This window comes from Miniopterus natalensis, chromosome 1, assembly GCF_054644295.1.
Source record: "Miniopterus natalensis isolate mMinNat1 chromosome 1, mMinNat1.hap1, whole genome shotgun sequence".
Taxonomy (NCBI): Eukaryota; Metazoa; Chordata; class Mammalia; order Chiroptera; family Miniopteridae; genus Miniopterus; species Miniopterus natalensis.
In genome coordinates, this window is record NC_142081.1 from 107255456 (window position 1) to 107266904 (window position 11449).

Sequence of the window (11449 nt, forward strand, 5' to 3'; positions counted from 1 at the left end):
GTTATTTGCAAATTATAGTATACATGGTCAAAATAATCAAATGCAATTTAAATATTATAAGTGCTAGAAATATGTATGTAAGTCTATGCAACTATGATACTGTGTGCAGATACAAAGGGAACAAAAGTGGGAAAGAAGACAGAAAGTCATCATGGTGGCAGTAGTCTCTGTCTTGGGTTTTGAATAATGAGAAGATGCTCTTGAAGAGATTATGATGGTGAAAGAATAGAAGTAGGAAACAAGGGGTAAGAAACTGGGCAGAAACAACGGGGGGGGGGGAAACTGTATGAAGTGCGAATAAAAGGCAGTTCTGAGAAGTAAGAATCTAAGAGGAGGGAGTAGGAGGTGAAAATGGCAAGAAGCTGGAGAGAAAAGAAGGAGCCAGATTTTGGAGGAGTTCAGGGTAAGAAATTTGTTTTTCATTCTTGATTTTTTGGGCCCATAATTGTTATCATTTGAGAGCATTATTGAGCATAACTTGTATGTGTGCACCTTTATAGTATTTGCTATGTAATGGAAGAAAAAACCCTGGACTTAGTGTGAGCAAGCCTGAGTTCAAGTTCTTGTCCTTTTACTAACTGATAATGAAATTTTGATCATTCATGTAACTTCTTAAGACCTCAATTCCTCTATCTGTAACATGGAAATAATTTACAGTGGATCAAATAAGATAGAAATTTAAAATTTGAAAGTATTTACAGTGATAGAGCATTGTGCTTCTGATTATTTCAGGAACAGAAAACTTTGATACAAATAAAAGAGTAAATGTGTTGATGAGGGTGTTGTGCTTCGGGTTTGCTTCCAGTTGGTCCTCTGGGAGAGCACAGAGAACTACAGCATACATCCTTTTGGTGAGAGTTTATTCAAAAAAACTGAAGCTACTCCATGTATTTTGGTTTAGGTTTTTATATTACAGGACTTTTGGAAGTGACTAGGCGTGGACTTCAGGAAATATGCTGCTGAAAGTTAGGGCAGCTGCCTTTGAAGGTCAGCGAGGTGAACTGTCAAATTTTATCCTGAAGCAAGTGGCTGGTTTTGAAATGCTTGCCTGGAAGCCATTTTCAAACTCGCCCTGTAACATAACCTACATCCTTTGATACAGATTTAGAAAATCTTCACAATGTGTGAAAGTTTCCACAAATAGTAAATCATTATGTTTTATAATCACAGTCTGAAAGAAAAAAAGTAACACTGGTAGAAGTAATATAAGAAAATATCCCAAGTATTTTATGGAATCTAGGGACTGGAAATAACAACTAACTTAAACATCACATTCAATACAATAAATGCAACTTTATGCAATACTTGGCAAAACTGAAGGCAAAGCATGGCATGGATATTTTAATGATTCCATTTAATAGAGTATTTTGCAATTGTGATTGCTCATTGGATTAGTAGTTGGAGATGGACAACTGTAGTTATGATTTTTAGAATTGGAAAGAATATTGAGTTTATAAGTGATTTTTTGAACAGATAATTAAAATAATTATTTTAATGCCCTGGCCAGTGTGGTTCAGTTGGTTGAGTGTTGTCCCGTGCACCAAAATGTCGCAGGTTCAATTCCTGGTCAGGGCACATGCCCAGGTTTTGGGTTCAATCCCTGGTTGAGGTGAGTGCAGAACACAATCTATCGATGTTTCTCTCAGACATCGATGTTTCTCTTTCCCTCCCTCTCCCATCCTCTCTCTTTAAAATCAATAAAGAGATACTTTTTTAAAAAAGAACAATTTTAAGTACTAACAAAAGCCAATTTGGGGCCTCTGGTAGGAAGTTTCTAAGATGGCTCCCCATGATACCTACCCTTTGGTTCTCAGGTCTTGTGAAATACTCTCCTCTTATAGTCTGGACCTAGTGACTTCCTTCTAAGCAGTATAATATGTAAAAAGTGGTAGGATGTCGTTTCTGAAACCAGATCACCAAAGACTATGACTTAGATCTTCACACAACTCTGTCTTGCTGGTTCTTCTTCTCTGCTCACTCTGGTGAAGACAGATTCATACCATGTGACAAAGAACTGGGGAAGGCCTGTGGCCAACAGCCAGTGAGGAATTGCATTTCATATTAATTAATTCCATTAATTAATTCATTCATATGACTAATTCCATTTTATATTCAGAAATTCCTTAGTCTTAACTTGAGATGTTAAATATTCCCTCACATTTTCTTCAGGTTTCTTTGTTGTTATAATTTTTGCATTGGATTCATTTAGAATTTATTTTAGCAGCCTCCTTTACAAAGTTAAAAACATCCACCATACCATTTCCTACATTCAGAGACCACAGTGACTCACCACTGAGAAAATTTTCTAAAAGTTACTCAGAGAATCCTGAAATGTCAGACATTTTCCAAGTGATTTCACTATAGTGACCATTTACTTAACTAGCAGCTCTCTGAGTTGATCCAAATTCTAACCCTGGAAGCACTCTTAATCCAAATGCTGAGTGCAAATCTGCAAGAGAAAACCCTCCCACCGGTTCTTAAAATAAATGTGTTACAGTGTTAGCAATCATTCTACTTAGGAAACGTGTGATTACTTTCAACTTTTTAAAAAAATTTCAATCATATTCTTCTGTAAAAGTGTTAATTTCTTCATCTTTATGTAAGGAACTATAAAGGAATATACATTATAGATAATTAATACCAAAGACCACATATAGAATCAGGGATAATGAAGAAATACTAATTGACTATCAATTATAATTGCATAATGCATAACAAAAACCTGACTTTGTTGAAAATCTGAAGTGTTTCTTTGTTTTGTTTTTTAATTTTTATTTACTGATTTTAAGAGAGAGAAACATTGATTTATTGTTCCACTTCTTTATGAATTCTTTGGTTGATTCCTGTATGTGCCCTGACCAGAGATCGAACCTACAACCTTGATGTATCAGGATGATGCTCCTGAGCTACCCAGCTAGGGCTGTTGAGGGGTTACTTTATAAAATGAGATATACAGATCTGATGCCAGCATAGTCCCATGAATCATTCCTTGTATAACTTTCAAATTGAAATTGCCATTTTACATGGCAATCTGATGAAAACAAAGAACACTTTTGGAAATGCATTTCTTCAAAATCGTGCTGATTGCTGCAAGCCAACTAACTGAATTTGATGCCCTATTAAGAATAAAGTTTCTTATTTGAATATAAATGTACTGACTGGCCAATAGTTAGAGTATGCTTTGAGTTATCTTTTGAGCAGTATGGTTTAGTTAATTCATCATCTTTTCTAACAGTTCCCCAAAAGGGTACAACATGTAATATTATATGTTGTGTTTCTTATTGCCCAACGAGTTCAAATCATAGACTTCAACATTTTGGGTGCAGTTTAGAATTCATTTTCTCTCCTTTTATAAAACAAATAACTAAAAAACCTTTGTTTTTTATAGTGTATATATACACTTATAACTAACGTGTTTCCAAAGTGATGTGTTTTTATTTAGTAGAACCTTATAAAAATTGTAATGTTTATATATTAAAAAGGTCACATATCAGCAATTTCATTGAGTTTAACCTAATTTATAAGGTTTGTGACTAAACAGTGGTTAAAATTCTCATAAAAAAAAAACACAATAATTGGGAGCACATTCCTTTTAATTTTTTTATTTTAATTTTTAAAAAAATATATCTTTATTGATTTCAGAGAGAGGAATGGAGAGAGAGAGAGAAAAATCAATGATGAGAGAGTAATTAATTGATCAGCTGCCTCCTACACGCCCCCGACTGGGGATGGAGCCCTCAACCCGGGCATGTGCCCTGATCGGGAATCGAACTGCTTTCTCCTGGATCCTAGGTCAACTGCTGAGCCAACCGCTGAGCCACACCCGGCTGGGCAGGAGCACATTATTAAATGAACTGCCTCTTTATTTTCTTGTTGTCAAATGGTAAAAAGAACTTATTCCAGATTATGGAAAACATGCTAATTTCTTACCAAAACCTTTGTACAATCAGAACCTTGTTTTCACAAAAGTCAATGAAGTATCTGGTCAGAAAATTTGGTTTTCCAAGAGTTTTTGCAGTTGGTTATAGCTATGTGGCATAGTTTTGTGATATAAGTGAAGTCTAGTGAGTGGTCTTCTGGGAGAAGTTATAGTTTTATTGATAAAAGGAAAAGATTCACTTTGCAAGCAGTCCTGTTGTGAGCCTGAAGATGAACACTACATGTTAAGAATTGTGGACTGGGAAGCTCCAGAGAATGCATGTCTTTATTAACTTCTGTAAGCTACCTTGTAATGTCTACCTCCATACTTCATCTTATGTGACAAAAATAAACCCCCATTGGGTTAAGCCACTGTTAGTTGAGTTTCTATAATGGGTAGCGTTGACTCAGTTTCTGATAAATTGCCTAAAGCAGTGGTTTTCAAACTTTAATGGGCATCAGAATTACTTAGAGGTCTTATTAAAACACAGCTTTCTGGGCCCAATCCCAGAGTTTCTGATTCAAAAGATCCTCAAAATTAGTATTTTTAAGAACTTTCTAGGTGATGCTAATGCTGCTGGTCCAAGAACCACATTTAGAGAAGGATTTAGCAGGTTAACAGATGTGAAAACAATTGTAGGATAATATGTAAGCTGCTTTAATTAATTAGATACCAAGGTAAGGGATAAATAAGGAAAACTGAACCTATGTCTTCCTGAAGTCTGAGGAGTAAATGGAGAAAGAATTGGAGTTGAAGAATGAATGAGTGTCCTAGGCAAATAAATGGGAAGGAATGGAGAGGAAACAATTGACACTGACATGGAAACAGGGTAAAACATTGTGTTTTCTGGGAACTGTGGAGATGCTGGTCTGTGAGCTAGGGGTGTATGTGTGAATGTGAGTAGGGTATTATGGTGATTAGGAGAATCCTGTATATGTATAACAGGAACCAGATTATGGAAAGTCTTATACACTATGTCAAGGAATTTAGGTTGTATTCTATAGTGGGAAAGCCATTAAAAATTCTCAGGGTAGGGACATACATGTTTGGTGTGTGTGATAAAAAAGATGATGTTGGAAGTGTGAAGGAATGGCTGGAGGAGTATAAGCATAGAAGCAGAAGACCAGTGCCAGGCCATTATAATTGTTCAGGTTGTGCTGATTTTCAGTTTAATGGTTTGATTTTTGTGGGGAAGGTATAAATGCTGAGTAAGAATATTATCTGATCAAAACGAAATTTGTGAAAAACTTACACCTAGCTGCATAATAGCACCTAACAAAGTACTTCCTCCCTCCCTCCAGTTGCTGTCCTTCAGAACAAAGCTAGCTGCTGCTGCTTTTATTTTTTTTAGAGACTAGCTTCTTAATGGTTTCCTTTCTCCAACTTTGAAAGTGGATGTGGAGAGTGAGGCTTTTTAATTAACAAGAGAAGATGGGCAATCCTGGAAATCAAAACATTTCTTTAAGATCTCTTTATTCTAAATTTAAGTCACAACATATATACTATCTTAATTTAAGCATTAAGCCTTGGTTGTCTCTTCAACAGAGATAAGGAGGTCCATAAGATTATGTCCCAGGGGAAGACCTCTGTACATAGGTGGACACCTGCTCTCCCGAGCATCATCACACCCAAGACCCGCATGAAGCATTAAGAACTATTCTCTACACTTTTATATATAACTGGATCCATATGATATTTACATTTGCATTTCTTGTCATCAGTCAAACCAAAAGGCAAACGGGACAATTTATGCTTTGAAAAAATGCTAGGGTATTGAGGATTTATAAATTGAGCTGCTGCCTTTTAGTTGAAATGTTTAGAGGCATTGCTAAAGAGAGGCCAGGAGGCTGGCTTTCCAGGTAAAATTTACTAGTATATATATATATATGGCTTGGTAATGACACCCAGGTGGTTAATTTCACTGGCTTGGAAACTCATTTTTTTTTCCTGTTCACTTATGGGTAATCAGAGTACACAGAAGGGTAATAACATACCTAAACCAAAACCAAAACTTACTAGAAAATGATTTATAAACACATGCCAGCATTTTAATTTATAGGTGGGGTTGGGATGGGAGGGGAGTTTGCTATGGAGCATAGTGCTCTTTCCAGGATCATCATTCTCTTATCTCATGGACCCATGCTTTCTACAATCAAGATACTAGGGCAATCAAATGATTAATCAGAAGTGTGCTTGGTGAGCAAAGGGACTTGTGTAGTTTTGCAGGACATTTAATCTGGACTGGCTGATGTGGAAGCTGATGACCTACCTTATCTAACATTGTGCAACTACCTTCCTATTGCCTGAATCACACAGGCATCTTAGTCACTGTTGTTCTTTTGAACAGCTCTGGTGAATCACTTATTAAATGGTCATCTCTAGCTCTCTTTTTTCCTGCCCAGCTTTACACAAGCTACCATATTTCTGTTATAAAAACATTGTGTAGATATATTGGATATTATTATACCATAGTTTACTGTAACAGGAGTTAAATTTTAGAAACATTGAAGCCATTTAAGAAACAAACATTAATTTAAAAACATTTTTTATATATATCTTCATTGATTTCAGAGAGAGGAAGGGAGAGGGAGAGAGATAGAAACATCAATGATGAGAGAGCCAGGGATCGAACCCGCAACACAGGCATGTGCCCTCACTGGGAATCGAACTGTGATCTCCAGGCCAAACTTATTCTTTATATTAAAAATATGCTTTATTCTCAGAAAAAAATGATATCTTAGTATGCAATTACATTTTATAAAATACCACTTGCTGTTTTTTTTTCTATTATAATGAAAACCTAAGTTTGATGCAGGAACACAGAAAAACAATAATCTAAAATTTTTAAATACTTAAAACATAATACTTGAGAGTATTTTCTTACATATTTTTCCTATAAGTTGAACATATTTCATGCACTGATTTTATATGTTTTCTCAATTGTACATTTTTCAATGGCAATAGCTGTTCTTCTATAATTGTTTTTTAATTGATGAATATTATTCTACATATTGAGACAGCATAATTTACTACAACTTATTAGTGGACATTTAGATTCTTCTCAAATATTAATAGTATAGATATGTTTTAATGAAAGCATCTGTTTAAATATCTATTATTTGTTTCTTTTCTTAGTTTTCTTTTCTTAGCTTCTTTCTTTTATTTCTAGAACAGTTTTGCCTTATGCATTGCCAAGTAGAGTGTATATGGCCAATTGAATCTGTTTGTATGGAAAAAGACATACATGTTATAATTATTATAGTAGCTTTATTAACTCAAAAGAATGTCACTCACAGCTGTAAACCTGTTTTTGCACACTCCTGTATACTGATGTTTAGTATCACGTCCATAAGGTGATATTTTCTGGTTAAGATCTCAGAATTTGGTTGTTTTGTGAATTTGGAGCCTAAAGTTCTGTGTGTGTGTATGTGTGTGTGTGTGTGTGTGAAATATAGCATATGTATGAAAAAACAAAGTAAATATTTAAATATATATATACTCTATATAAGATATAGCATTTGAAAATATATATACTTTTTGGAATTTGGATATTTGTTTCATTAGCTTCTCAATAAGCTCAAATTAAATTTAAGCTTTCTAAGTTTGAATTGTAGAATCATATTTGAAATACATTATATAATTTATAAAATCTACATTGAATTCTACTCAATATAGTTCTAGCTTATTTGTGCCAAAAAATATTTCATACATGGTAAAATTCTTTTATTTCCACTTTACCTTTTTATTTGTCTTTTAAAGAATTTCAAGGACTACAAATGAAATAAAATTCTACTGAACATTTTATACATGTGATTGTTGATCAAGTGGTGTGTATGTGTGTACATGCCTGTGTCTATTATGGAAACACCTATACTTTTGTATGTATTTAAAACTTTTATAACTATTATGTTGGTGTTGCTACATATAATAAAAAATTCTTACATAAGGAGATGGGTATATCTAATCTACCCAGAAAGACAAGTTTGGCAGAAAAATTTCAGAAGTCTATTCTCTTTACATGCTTTAATTGGTGTCCAGTTCATTACATGTATTAGATACTAATATATAACCAGAAAGGTTTTTTTTCTTCACATTAATGATTGGAAATATAATAACTTGCCCTACCTTGAAGACAAGAGTTTTTAACCTTGAAAAATTCACTCCTAAAGTTCATGAATGAACTTCACAATGTTTGTGAACTAAATACAGTCTTAATGTTATATTTATGTGCATTAGTGCACTTTTTCCTCTTGTAAAAGACTCTATATTTTTATTTTTATTTATTTATACTCAAAAAATTCATGAATAAAATGTGTGGCTATATTTTACTTATTTATTCTTATTTATTTATTAATCTCTATTGTTGAAAGTATTGTAGGTGTTCCTCTTTTTTCCCCTGTTCATCCCTCCTTCCACCCACCCTCCACCTTGCCCCAGGCCTTCATCACACTATTGTCTGTGTCTATGGGTTATTCATATATGTATATTAGTTCTTTGCTTAATCTCTTCCCACCCACCCACCACTGCCTTCCCACTGAGATTTATCAGTCTGTTCCATGCTTTTATGTCTTTGGATCTATTTTGTTCATCAGTTAATTTTGTTCATAATATTCAACATATGAGTGAGATCATATGGTACTTGTAAATACTAGGCAGGTCCCTCAATGCTGTCTCAAAAGGCAAGATATCCTTCTTTATTACAGCTGCATACTATTCCATGGTGTAAATGTACCACGGCTTTTTTATCCACTTGCCTATTGGTGGTTACTTAGGTTGTTCTAGATCTTAGCTATTGTAAATTGCACTGCTATGAACACAGGGGTGCATATATTCTTTCTGATTGGTGTTTCAGGATTCTTAGGATATATTCCTAGAAGTAGGATCAATGGGTCAATTGGCAGTTCCACATTTTTTTTAAAATAAATCTTTATTGATATCAGACAGAGAGGAAGGGAGAGGAAGAGATAGAATATCAATGATGAGAGAGTCATTGATCAGCTGCCTCCTGCTCTCCCCCTACTGGGGATCTAGCCTGCAGCCCAGACATGTGCCCTGACTGGGAATCTAACTGCGATCTCCTGGATCAGAGGTCGATGCTCAACACCTGAGCCAGGCCTGGCCAGGCCCACATTTAATTTTTTGAGGAACCTCCATACTGTTTTCCATAGCAGCTACACCAGTCTGCATTCCCACCAGCAGTGTACTAGGGTTTCTTTTCTCCACACCCTCGCCAGCACGTGTCATTTGTTGATTTGTTGAGGTAGCCATTCTGACAGGTGTGAGGTAATATCTCATTGTGGTTTTAATTTGCATCTCTCTGGTGATTAGTGACTTTGAGCATTTTTTCATATATCTCTTGCCCATCTGTATGTCCACTTTGGATAAGTGTCTATTTAAGTCCTTTGACCATTTTTTTTTTTTTTTTTTAACTGGATCATTCGTCTTCCTTTGTTAAGTTGTATGAGTTCCTTATATAATTTGGTTATTAACCCCTTACCAGATGTATCATTGGCAAATATGTTCTCCCATACAGTGGGCTCCCTTTTTCATTTTGTTGATGGTTTCTTTTGTTGTGCAGAAGCTTTTTATTTTGATGCAGTCCCATTTGTTAATTTTCTCCTTTGTTTCCCTTGCCCGAGGACGTATATCAGCAAAGATATTGCTATGAGAGATGTCTGAGATTTTGCTGCCTATGGTTTCTTCTAGGATTTTTATGGATTCATGACTTACATTTAAGTCTTTTATCCATTTTGAGTTTAATCTTGTGTATGGTGTAAGTTGGTGGTCTAGTTTCATTTTTTTTCATGTACCTGTCCAATTTCCTCAACACCAAGACTGTCTTTACTCCATTGTGTACTCCTGCCTCCTTTGTCAAATATTAATTGAGAATAATGGCTTGGGTCGATCTCTGGGGTCTTTGTTTTGTTCCATTGATCTACATGCCTGTTCTTGTGCCAGTACCAGATTGTTTTGATTACAGTGGCTTTGTAGTATAATTTGATATCTGGTACTGTGATCCCTCTAACTTTGTTACCCTTTACTGAGATTGCTGCAGCTATTTGGGGTCTTTTATGGTTCCATAAAATATTTGGAGTATTTGTTCTAGATCTGTGAAAGATACCACTGGTAATTTATTAGGCATTGCATTGAATCTATAAGTTGTTTTGCATAGTATGGACATTTTAATGATGTTAATTCTACCAATCCATGAACATGCTATATTCTTCCACTTGTTTATATCTTCCTCTATCTCTTTTTTTCAATATCCTGTAGTTTTCCAAGTACAGGTGTTTTACTTCCTTGGTTAAGTTTATTCCCAAGTATCTTGCTTTTTTTGTTGCAGTGGTAAAAGGGGTTGTTTTTTTAGTTTCGCTTTCTGAGAATTCATTATTGATGTATAAAAATGCCATCAATTTCTGGGTGTAAATTTTTTTTTTTTTAGGTTAAATCTGTGCTTTTATTAGCTACTTTCGAGGGATGAAGGGGGAGGAGTGGGTGGCTCCAATGCCAGGCTGCCCTGCTTCACCCGCTTGTAGGTGATGGAGAATTCACCCAAGTAGTGGCCAATCATCTCAGGCTTGATTTCCACCTGGTTGAAGGCCTTGCCATTGTATACACCCACCAGGCTGCCCACCATCTCGGGCAGGATGATCCTGTCCTGCAGGTGCATCTTCACCCCTTCTGGCTTCTCTATGGGCGGCGCCTCCTTCTTGGCCTTAGGCAGATGCTTCAGCAGTGAGTGCTGCTTCCTCCGAGGCCCGGGTTGAGCCGCTGCGCTGCCTGGCGCTATACAGGTGCATCAGCTGCTCATAAGACATGGCAAGCAGCTGCTCGAGATCCACGCCTCGGTAGGTGAACTTGCGAAAGGTCCGCTTTTTCTTCTGCTCCACTTCCCTCATCTTGTCTATTCTTCGGAAAGGATCACGCACTCTGCATCTGCTCAATTATCACGCGCGGCCCATGTCTGGGTGTAAATTTTTTACCCTTCTATATTGCCAAATGCATTTATTAAATCTAGTAGTCCTTTGGTGCAGTTTTCAGGGTTTCCTATGCACAATATGTCATTTGCTAATAATGACAGTTTTACTTCCTCCTTTCCAATTTGGATACATTTTATGTTTTCTTCCTGTCTGATGGCTGTGGCTAGGACTTCCAGTACAGTGTTGAAGAAGAGTGGTGAAAGTGGACACCCTTATTTTGCTCCTGTTCTTGAGGGAAATGGAATTTATTTTTTTCCCATTGAGTACAATGATTGATGTAGGTCTGTCATATATGTCTTTAATTATGTTGAGGTATGAACTCTCTATTCCCACTTTGTTGAGAGTTTTTATCAAAAATGGGTGCTGGATTTTGTCTAATGCTTTTTCTGCATCTATTGATATGATCATATGATTTTTGTCTTTCAATTTGTTTATGTGATGTTTCATATTTATTGATTTGTAAAATATTGTACCAGCCTTGCATCTTGGAATAAATCTTACTTGGTCATGGTGTATGATCTTTTTAATATATTGCTGGATCCGATTTGCT

General features: G+C 35.7%; 1 pseudogene; it reads right to left on the reverse strand.

Moving 5' to 3' along the window:
- Window positions 1-10346: 10346 nt before the first annotated feature.
- On the reverse strand, window positions 10347-10818 carry LOC107529930 (small ribosomal subunit protein uS19 pseudogene; annotated as a pseudogene).
- Window positions 10819-11449: the final 631 nt, after the last annotated feature.